The 11,777-nt window shown below is 37.4% G+C and overlaps 1 long non-coding RNA gene across 1 annotated transcript in view; it reads right to left on the reverse strand.

Moving 5' to 3' along the window:
* Positions 1 to 11,474, reverse strand: part of LOC149747834 (uncharacterized) — a 30,061-nt gene extending 18,587 nt beyond the window's left edge. The window contains exon 1 of the long non-coding RNA XR_016395125.1: positions 10,083 to 11,474. This is a non-coding gene — a long non-coding RNA (uncharacterized LOC149747834). The remainder of the gene's footprint in view (positions 1 to 10,082) is intronic.
* Between the last annotated feature and the right edge of the window lie 303 nt (positions 11,475 to 11,777).

The following is an 11,777-nucleotide window of genomic DNA, read 5'->3' on the forward strand; positions in this document are numbered from 1 at the left end:
ATACGACAAAGGGGAATAAAGTTCACAGATGGAATTAAGGTTGCTAATCAGCTAACATTAAGATAGGGAGATTATTTTGGATTATCCAGGTGAGCTTAAAGTAATCACAAGGATCCCTACAAGTGAAAGAAGGAGGCAGAAGAGAAGGTCAGATTGATGTGATGTGAGAACACGTCCCTCTATTGTTGGCTTTGAAGATGGAGGAAGGTGGCCACAAGCCAAGGAATGCAAGTGACGTCTGGAAGCTAGAAAAGGCAAAGAAACAGGATTTCTCTCCTGGAGCCAACAGAAGGAGCTTTGCCAACACCTTCATTTCAGCCCAGTGAAACATCTCAGACTTCTGACCTCCAGAACTGTAAAAAAATAAATTTGTGTTGTTTTAAGCCACCAAGTTTCTGGTAATATGTTACACAGCAATTGTGAACTAACACAATCCTGAAAACAAATAGGCAAACAAAAATCCCCGAGGTATGTTCATTTATGGAATTGGTGTAAAACAATTTTCGAAGTGGGCAAGGGAATGCTTTCAGAGGCCTGACGCAGACTCCAGTCTTTACAGCATCTTATCTTACTCTTGCCTTCACAGCTCTCCCCGAGCATCAACGCACATTTAACCAAACAGAAAGTACATGTTTGGATTGCTTGTGACTTAATTTAACCTTAATCTAATCTTTCTTCTTATTAGTTAGCAACAGTACAGAAGATCTCGCTTACCAATGGGCTTCCTCAAGCCAAGATTCATTTCCTTGAGAATAAGAATTCATTGAGTATAGTAATTAAGGAAAATCGGCTGCTCTGCCAATCATATATTCCATAGGAAACTTATCATATGCATCTTGTCTGTCATTATTTCAGTAAAAAACTATGAGTCAATGCATTGTAGCTGAGCTATTTATACTGAAAACAAAGGTTATAATCACTTTATGGTCTTCAGACTATACACATGACTAAAATCTGAAACTTTTATTAAATTGTGAATTATTATAAATATCCCAATGCCTCACATCAGCCACAGAAACTTAATGACAAACTGTTTCACAGAATAATCGCATTTAAATCACAACATTGTAATTGTATACAGGAAGGGTCAGCAAAAAAACTGCTCTTGGAACAAAATCTGGCATACCACCTGATGTTGAAAATAAAGTTTTATAGGAACACAGCCACATCTGCTTGTTTACATATTCTCTATAGCTGCTTTCACACAGCAGTAGCAGAGTTGAGTCATGGTGACAGTGATTGTATGTCCCACAAAGCCTAAAATACTTACAATCTGACCCTTTGTAGAAAAGGTTTTCAGACCCTTACAATACAGACGAAACAATCGTACAGATATTGTCTTATTTTTAACCTTAAACATTTAGTTATAATATAGAGTGTGATTGAGGCTAATTCCTCTAACTTCCCATGTTTAAAACTCACTTAAAAATTCACAAATATCGGGCTTCCCTGGTGGCGTGGTGGTTGAGAGTCCGCCTGCCGATGCAGGGGACACGGGTTCGTGTCCCGGTCCGGGAAGATCCCACATGCCACAGAGCGACTGGGTCCATGGGCCATGGCCGCTGAGCCTGCGCGTCCGGAGCCTGTGCTCCGCAACGGGAGAGGCCACAACAGTGAGAGGCCCGCGTACGGCAAAAAAAAAAAAAAAAATTCACAAATATCAAGAAAATTAGAAATACAAGATATTGACCAATGGTTTACTAGTTTTCATGAGGAATCACCCTAACCATAGAATTAACATGCTGGATTAAGAAATGTTCTTTGGCTAGTTTATATGTAAGCCTCTGGGAGAGCATGAAATGACCAGTAAGGAAAGAGGCAGAAGTGGGTTCTTTCTACTCCAAGAAAAACTCCATTGTCATCTGCATGTCTCTGGGAAAAACTTTTTTGAACATACATGCCAACTAACAAAAAGATGAGCTGAAGAAGAAACTCAAAAAAGGAAAGGGACTATTGAAATAGAAGGATGATAGTACCATTAATACAACTGAAAATATATTTTAAAATATGCTTAATGAAATAATAATCCAATGAAGATAACCAGGTTACATAGCTTGAAACTGTAAAGTAGAGAGATGGGAATGTAATAGAGTGTTGAACAGTATAGATATATGCAGTAGTCAAAATTATATTTGATGTTGATAATTAGAAAAATATGGATAAAAGCTTCGTTCTCAAAAACTTAAACATTACTATTACATAATTTAAAATATTACATACATATGATTCTCATGGAAGAAGATTAAAGTAACTAAGTCATAATTAATATAGAAAAATCAGAAGTCAAAGAAAATGGCAAGTGAGTTTTATAATTCAGACTGCCCGAAAATGCACTAGGCATTTGTCTGTTATAACCTTAAGCTCTTAATATTGTTTAAATAAATGCGGACAAAGAATGATTTCATACATAAAAATATATGACAAATAAATTACCAAAGAGAAAATTTAAATATTTATAAATCCAAAATATGTTTTTTTGAGAAAAAACTAGCAATGAGATAGAAAAACTAATGAAAGTTATAATAAAATTAAGAAAAATAGAAAACAGGAGAAACACAACACAAAAGCAGAAAGGAGAATGTGAAGGTATCAGCAGTTACAGAGATTTGTTAAGTGTAAGGAAAGCCAGATAATGGCTTTTGCTCATTAATTTGAAGAGATGCACAAAGTAGACAAGCATATTAAAAATAAAAATTACTCAAAATTAGTCAAAATAAAGCAAAATCAGAAAAAAAGAAGTAGAGATAATCTAATAAAGATAGAAATAATCATATAAATAATTGAAAAAGTTTTCAAAGAGTTACATATAAAAATAACTCCAGGTTCATGATAGGACATATGTTCAAATTTAAATATAATAAACTGGGCTTCACTGGTGGCGCAGTGGTTGAGAGTCCTCCTGCCGATGCAGGGGACGCGGGTTCGTGCCCCGGTCTGGGAAGATCCCACATGCCGTGGAGCGGCTGGGCCCGTGAGCCACGGCCGCTGAGCCTGCGAGTCCGGAGCCTGTGCTCCGCAACGGGAGAAGCCGCAACAGTGAGAGGCCCGCGTACCGCAAAAAATAAATAAATAAATAAAAATAAAATAAATATAATAAACTGTTCCAAATGATTAAAAACAATGCACAGCCATTGCTTCAATCAATCATTCGTGAATCAGCATTATCATGATACTAAAAGCTGACAATAGCACAAAAAAAATTACAGAGCAATTACACTTGTGTGATACATCAATTCTAGATAAATACTTAATAGGTATATTTCTACAGTTCTTAGAAAGAAGTATTCACTCTAATAAAATAGAATTTATACCAGGAGTTAAAGGATGGTATATTACAAAAATTATTAGCATAGTATATCATTATCAATAGATTAGAGAAGAATAGATATATGATAATAGCAATAGTTTTTTATGTGTTTTGTGATTAAATGTAATGCCAGTTCATTATTAAAAAAACAAAACTAGCTAAAGTAGGACTAGAAAGCTCCATACCTAGTATAATAAAAAGTATCTTAAAGTAATAGCCAGATTCATACTTAATTAGAGATAGACAACTGCTTCCCAAGCAGTTGTCTTTGGTGCACAATCTCACACGCTGTTTTCTTAAACAAAGGAGACTACTTGATCAATAATTTTGGGAAAGGTAGCCTTTTCTTGGTGCTGTATTTTAAAGTAATTGAAGATTCCAAAAAGTGTCAGTAAATAGATCAGACTGTCTTGTTTAAACCAGCATTTTTCAACCTAAGGGATCAGAGAATCTTTTTTTTTTAGGATTCCGTTAATTATATTCCACAGAACATGCTTTGGAAAATACTTCACCAGATACATACTTATTGGTACATGAGTGAGAAATAAAGTTCTCTTGTATTTAACTCTCTCTACGTGAGGCTATTTTGTACTGAAGGTTACTATATTACTGAGAAGAGTTGCTGGTTCTATTGTCTCTACATATATCCCAAACCTGTTTAATAGTTTTCATTTCCTGCCACAGCCTTTGTTCTAGCCTCTATCATCCTTTACCTGAATTACTGTGAACACCTCTAGCTCATCTTCTTGTTTCCACTCCTGTTTCTCTACAATCAGTTTTCCACAACGCAAGTAGAGAAGTTTTGGTTTTTTTTTAATTGGGAATCAGGTCACATCTGTTACGGGTTGAATTATGTCACCCCAAATTCATGCTGAAGTCCTAACCTTCAGGACCTCAGAAGGTGTCTGTATTGGAGGTAGGACTTGTAAAGAAGTATTTAAGGTAAAATAAGGTCATATGGGTCAGTACAACTGGTGTCTTTACAAGAGGAGATTAAGACACGGACAGGCACAGAGGAAAGACCATGAGAAGATGTTGAAAAAAGATAGTCATCTACAAGTCAAGGAGAGAGACCCTCAGAAGAAATCAACCCTGCCAACACTTTGATTTGGACTTCTAGCCTCCAGAACTGCGAGGAATTAAATTTCTGTTGCTTAAGCCATGCAGTTTATGGTGCTTTGTAATGGCAGCCTTAGCAAACTAATAAAATGTCCATGTCTTGTTTAAAATATTTCAACAACTAAATGCAATCTAAACGTCTTCCTTGGGCATAGAAGCTGCTGCGTTATCTGGCCCTCTCTCATCCTGCTTTTGTTCATTCACCTCCAGCAACACTGCCTTTATTTCCTTCGTTAAATATAGGAAAATCCTTCCTGCATCAGGTCATTTGTACTTGCCCTTCCCCCAGTCTAGAAAGCTCTTCCCATTGATCTTATGTGACAGAACTTTCTTATCGTTCAGAATTCAGCTTAAATGTCACCTCCTCAGAGGGGCCTTCCTGGCCACTTTTTCTAATGTTCTCCACACTCACATGACAATACCTTTTAATGTTCTTCCCCTGATTAATTTTCTTCATAGGATTCCTCAGTTCTGAAATGCTCTTGTGCATTTATAATTTAAGCTCTACATTAGCAGAGACACCTGTTTATCACTGTCTATCTGGAGACTGTAATGGTTACCGGCCCATTGCAACCACGAAAAAATATTTGTTAAATGTAGTATCAAGGTGCCCTTGAGAGCATTTTTGATCATTGCTCATCAGGATACAAATTGGTACCATCTTTGTGAAAAGCAATTTCCCATTATGTCTGAAAAGCTTAATGATGTTCATATCTGTTTAATCTAGTAATATCCTCCTAGGAAAATAATTTAAAAAATCAGAGAAGGGAGTAAAGATGCTATAGAATTATATATAATACTAATACGTATTATATATGTACACATATATAATACGTATTAGTATTATATATATAAAATATGGTATACCGTGTTATATACAATAACAAAATTTAGAAACATCTTAATTGTCCAACAATGGGAAGTAATTAAATGAATCATTATATCACACAAATGACAATATTCATTCCATCTTGTTTTGGTAATTATACTTCCCCAAATCTCTCCCCATAAGAGATTGGGTGCTCTGTATTCTCTTAGTCACAGGATAGACATTTGACCCAAGCTAGGCCAATGGAGTCTTTCCGTCAAATTTGAATATTTTCAGATCGATGTAAAGAAGAATGAGATAGTCATAGTTTATTCACTTCATTGCAGGTCCTTAGACAGGAACTTGAGCAGTTTCTGCTCATAAGGTTCCCCTAGATTGCCTGGCTCCTGCCGTGGATGAGACCATGCTGGGTCTACTGTTCTGCCTTCTGCTGTCAAAATATTTAATTACTTCTGTTGGGGCTTAGGGCAGGCCAGCCCAAAACATGCAAAAGCAGTATATTGATTATTTTGAATTAAGATTACTTAAGAAACAGCCAATACAAGAGGGACACTTTGACCCTCCTTGCTGTGTCCCTGAAAGCAGGAAACAAATCTCCCATACCGTTGTTGCCAGAGATAGGGAATTTGGGGCCAAGAAGCCTACGTGAACATACTTTGTTACTTCTTTACTAATTTACTATTCCAAGCCCAAACTCTTGTTTAGAGTCTTTATTAATGAAGGGCCCTAAGTTTCTTTGTCCAGTCAATTCCTCACAAATTTTTTGTTTTTTCATCTAAAAAGTATAAAAGCTGCCTGCTTTGGCCACTTTTGGGGTCTTACTTCTCTGAGACCTCCATGTGAGCAAATTAAATGTTTTTCTCCTTTTGATCTGTCACGTGTCAATTTAATTATTACACCAGCCAAAAGAACTCAAGAAAGGTAGGGGGAAATTTCCCCCTCCCTGACGCTTCCGTGCTTGTTTGTGAACAGCCATTGCTCCGAGAGCCCTTCATTTCCCCCCTAACTCAGCCTTTCCTGCAGGACCCCGTGGACGGCCCCCAAATTGAGCAAATAACGGTGTAATACCTAGCTCAGCAGCTCCACGCCTGACGTGGATTCTGAAAGATACAGTGCCCCACGCTATTCAGGTTTTTAAATATTTTGAATATTATTTCTTCTTCCTGTCCCGAGTCCCTCTGATCTTGTATGTTCATGCATATTTTTCCTTTAATTTTATATTTGCTATGTTAATTCAGTATTTGTGGCTGACAAAAGAACTTTATTTGATGTGCTCTAAGTTTTGTTTTCAACTAAATCATGTTTGAAAAGTTGGAAAATTCTTAATGTTGTTAAAAAATAAGCATACAGAACTATATGACGCCCACATTTATTTAAAATATATTTTGAAATATTGCCACTTATAAAATATTGAGATGCATACATACATACAATATATGCCAAATATAACAAAATCTTATAATGGTCATTCTTTGGTATTGGAGTTCATAGGAGATATTTATTTTTTCTTCAAAAATGTCTGCATTTGTGTGCGTGTGTGTATGTGTGTATGCTTTGATTCACTCTGTTGTATAGCAGAAGCTAACACAACATTGTAAAACAATTATACTCCGATAAAGATGTATAAAAATAAATAAATAAAATTAGTTAGGATGGACTATATCTCCTTCAAGAGGTTTCCCTGTATCAGGTACTGTTGCAGGTTAATTTACATCCTTATAATTAACGATTACAGTATGTGTTTTAAACCTCTGTCTAGATGAGAATTAATTAAATGATTTCCTTAGGATCACAGGTTATAAACAGTTGAATGGAACAGAAAGCTATGTACTCTCACACCTATTTCTTCCATTAAACCACCTTGCCTAATGAATATGTGAGGTTTCCTGGATTAGAGCTACAAATGATTCTCTGTTACTATTTTAATTGCACACTTTGATCTTCACCTCACATGTCTGTTCCATATTTATCAAATTCACAATGTGTAATTCCTGCTGACTGTGCTGATAAGCTGACTGGATGTTAATTTACATAGTCTTACAAGATGATAAATAATATGGTTACGCACTGTTTAGAGGTTATGTCCATTCTCAATTTACACAGTTGTTTAGGAAAAAATAGTCCTTCAGCTGTCACTAGCCTTCTCTGTATTACTGGAATGTACCCAGGGACAGTTTCTACCTAGGGGGGCATGGTAACACAAACGCATTTGATTTTAAAGGCAAAAGCTGGGAGACATGGTGGTATTATCATAGGTAGTTTTTAGCTAGGTTTCTTTTGGATGAATGCTTTGAAAAATACCACATGCCATAAAATTCTGGAAAAAAAATCTCACTTCACAATGCTGAATTTGGTTTACAAACCAGCAGACAGAAAGAGTTATGTTCAACAGGCAAGCCTTCTGGTGACCCATAGCTAGCGCTGGGCCTGGCTGCACATTTAACCCAAGGAAGAAATGTCTCTTGGATGCCTCACTCCCCAGCATGGAAGGTACTGAAGGTGTGTAGATTAAATGGTGCACAGGTACATTACTGAAAAGTATATTATGAAACATTCCGAACTTCTTTTCCAGAGGAAAAAATGCTCAAATTATTGTAAATACATGTATTTTGAAGTGTATTGCAGTTACATTATATATTAGTAGCCTTAGCAAGTTCACAGTTTGATAATAGGTACAAATTACTTAGGGCCACGTGCCTACCTCTGGCCAATTGAATGTATGTAGCATTGCACGTGGCCTCTGAACTTGTCCCTGAGATTCTCTGCTGTTGATCTCTCTCCCCTCATCTCCAGGCCAGACTCAGAGTAGCCAACGGAGTATTTGGAGCAACCAATATGTGCAAGGGGCCTGGGTCCCTGAATCACCTTTTTGGCCACCTGACAATTAATTGACATGAATGAGAAACAAACTCGATTGTGACAATAAATACACACACATATAAAAATATAAGGATATTTTATACATCAATAACATACAAAAATGCCCATAATGTCTATAATAAAATAAGGAACTCTACAAATGCCGTAAGAAAAAGAAACATCCTACTGGACCTGAATGAAGAGGAAATCCATCTAGCGTGACTGTAACTCAGGAGAGGCACTCTTTTCTAGGAAGCATTCTCTGACAACTCATTCTTGACCAGAGCCTCGCATTTGACCCTGTGTGAAGCCCACTAGGCTTGCTGGTCTGACCCCCCAGCTACACAGTCAGCTCCGCATGGCAGGGCTGTATCTTATTTATCTCTGAGTACCTAGTACTTGCTTAGTGCCAGAGACGCAGCAGTCTCAGCAAATGTCTCTTTAAGGAGTGATATATGAAAATGAGAAACACTTCATGGTTAGAGAGAGCAGTAGAGATGAAATTTGTTGGATAATAGAATTTTGATGAGTGGAGACTGCGATGAAGAGGATGTTTCAAAGCAAACAACCTGAGAAAAGTGCAGAGCAAACAGCATGAGCAAAGGGCATAGAAGCAACACTCTATGATTTAAGACAGGCTTGAGGACTATAGATATAACAGGAAAGGAGTCTTTGGTATTTTATTTCTATATAGAAATTTGTACTCCCTCGTGATTATTAGCAGGATGAGTCCAAACTTTCCTCTACTGGTATTTGCTTCCATCTTTAATACATGTATGGCTGTTAGTGTGTGTATGTAAATTTAGATGAAAAGCAGAGAGAACATAGATAACATTCTCGAATATAAAACCATGTAAAATTACAGTTTCCAAATGACAATGACATCTTTGTGTAGAAAACAAAGTTGATGAACATTTTAGTAACACTAACTTCCCACTCTGATAATTGACAAATAAGAAAAATGCAAAACGAAGTATCATAATGGTATTGTAGATATCAAAATAATTTACCAATAAGATTAGCATTTCGTTAAATAGCTTGCTTTTTACTAATAAATCATGTAAAATCACTTATTTGTTCAAAGTATATTTTTATTAAGTATGTAGTATGAGTCGGGCACCATTCAGACTGCTAGTTAAGCACTGGGAATACAATAAACAAGGCCCCATCTTGTTTGGGAATTATAGTATGGTGGGGTAAATTGGGAGGGAAATAAATTGTGGAAAATGATAGATCACTATGAGTACTATGAAAAAAAGCAACAGAGTGCAGAGTTATGAAATAACTGTGGGGACTGCTTGGATAGAATCAGCAGAAAGGCCTTTCTATCAAGGCAGCATTTAAGATAAGACATGTGAGGCAAAGAGACAGGCAGGTAGAATGGGGAGGTGTGTTCTAAGCCGAGTGGCTCACAGATGTCGTTTATCTCAGCTATTGATCAGAGTATCTGCCCTTTCTTCTTTCCTTCCCCAAATATTTGGTGTGTGGCTCTATTAGATAAATCAATGTGCTTAGCGCTTAAAGAGATAGAAAGTTGATCAGACACATTTCTTATCTTCAGGAAGCTTAGAGTCATGGAGGGATTGTAAATTTGAAGCTGTGACTGACAGTGGAATGCTGCAGCCAGCTTCTACTACAAATTAGGGTGTTTTTCCCTCCAGAGGGTTGGTGGTTAAATATTTATCAATACTCCACTGGTCGTGAGAAAAACTGACTTAGAGGAGGAACAGGGACTGTTCCCTGTCTTTGGTCTCTATGGTATGCTACTCTCAGCTGTTTAAATGGGGTATGACTTTAAAAGAGCCGAGAAAGTATTAGGTTATAGCTGCATCTCGATTTAATGCAAAGCGCTTTCAGAAGCAATTACGGTTGGAAACTTGAGACTGTAAACTTGATAAGATCACGGACAATATGGCTCTTATTCTCCACTCACCCTCAGCATCCACCGTACCTGTGACCATGGCTCACCTGTGTTTGCTCTCCCAGACACTCTGCCCGTCACACTCTCCATCTGTCCCATCCGTCTGTCTTTCTTACAAGTATGGTGTAATATCTCCCATCCTGGGAAAACAATTCTTCCTTTACGTGCTCATCCTTCCGTAGCTCTATTTCTTCATCTCTCGTTCTCCTGAGAGTATTTTCTTCTCTGTCCCAGAGTCCTCATTTCGTATTCTCTTTCAAATCAGCTGCAGGCAGCTTCTGTCTCCACCACGTCACTAAACTGTTCCCTGTGAAGGGCGTGAGTACAAAGGGTGGTTTCAATCCTGGCCTTCCTCAGTCTTGCAGGGGAATTGGGCACAGACGGTGACTCATCCTTCTTCAAATACTTGCTGTGTGAGAGGCACGTTCTCCCCATTCTTCCCCAGCTCAACGCCCACTCCTGAGTCTCCGCGGCTGTATGCTCATCTGGATCCCAAATCCCAAATTCAGCTGTTCTCCAGGGTTCAGTCATCGAAAATCGTTCTTCGCTGTTTACTTTCGCTGGTCTCGAAGGGTTGATGACTCTAGAAAAGCCCTTCCATGGTCTGGCCTCTGCCTCGCTCTCTATCATGCTCTCCTGCTCTTCTGACTCTCCACCCTCAATCACACAGGGCTTCTTATTTTTTTCCTGAAGAAATAAACCCGAGTTGTTCCTCAGGACCTTTCATTTGAGATGTGCTCTGCTTGGAGGACTCCAGACCTATTTCTTCCACGACTTCCTGTCCTGCCTCATTCAATGTTCTCCTCAAGTGTCATCTCCCTGAGAAGCTCCTCTAAAGTGGCAGCACCATTGCCTGACGATTATTTATTTTTCTTCATACTGCTTATTATAATATTGCACTAGTTAACATATTTTCTAAGATATCAATCAATACAATATTATCTAATATACTGCATACTACGTAGCATGAAGTAGAAAAATATAACATTTTACGTATAACATAATATGACATAATAGATCACTACAATGTAAGCTCCATGAGAATGAAACTTTCCTTCCATCACCTGTAAACAACAGTGCCTGACATATAGTAAGAACTTTTGTTTTTGTTTATTATTTTTTAAAATTTTTTATTTATTTTTATTTAAAAAATATTTTTAATTAAAAAAAATTTTTTGGAATGACTGAAAAAAATTACCTAAAAATCAGTGATCCTCTTCTAATTTTTTAACCCTTCCTCACCTCTCCCCACCCCACTTTTTTCCACTGAAGACACAATGCTCACCTCTAGGCCATACAGCAGTAACTTATGGGGACCAGAACTTGAATCCAGCTCTTTTCATTATTTTTCACTTCATATCCATTTTCCCCCCATTATAGTGCCACCTCAAATTATAATATTTTTTAGATGACACCCATGCTCTTATCATATGGTCCCTCACCGGCAGTTTCTGGTCACAGGATTTATTTATCAGGAAGATCTATTGAACATCTACTAGGTAGCCACTCTATTGGTGCTTGAGATCCAAAGACAAACGAACACTGTTCTGGCATTCAAGGAACTCTCTGCCTTACACAAGCACAAAAATATTGCAATAATTTCTGGGAAAATGTTTCATAATCTGCACAGCAAAAGCCTCATGTTTCAACTTTAAAAATTCTGTTTGCAGAATTAATTGCACACACATCCAAGCAATCATAACATACACATATGTACTTCATAACAACCTTAATTGTATGGA

Source organism: Delphinapterus leucas, chromosome 12 (genome assembly GCF_059928025.1).
Source record: "Delphinapterus leucas isolate spDelLeu-1000000601 "Yukka" chromosome 12, BTC_Dleu_Yukka2, whole genome shotgun sequence".
NCBI classification, from domain to species: Eukaryota; Metazoa; Chordata; class Mammalia; order Artiodactyla; family Monodontidae; genus Delphinapterus; species Delphinapterus leucas.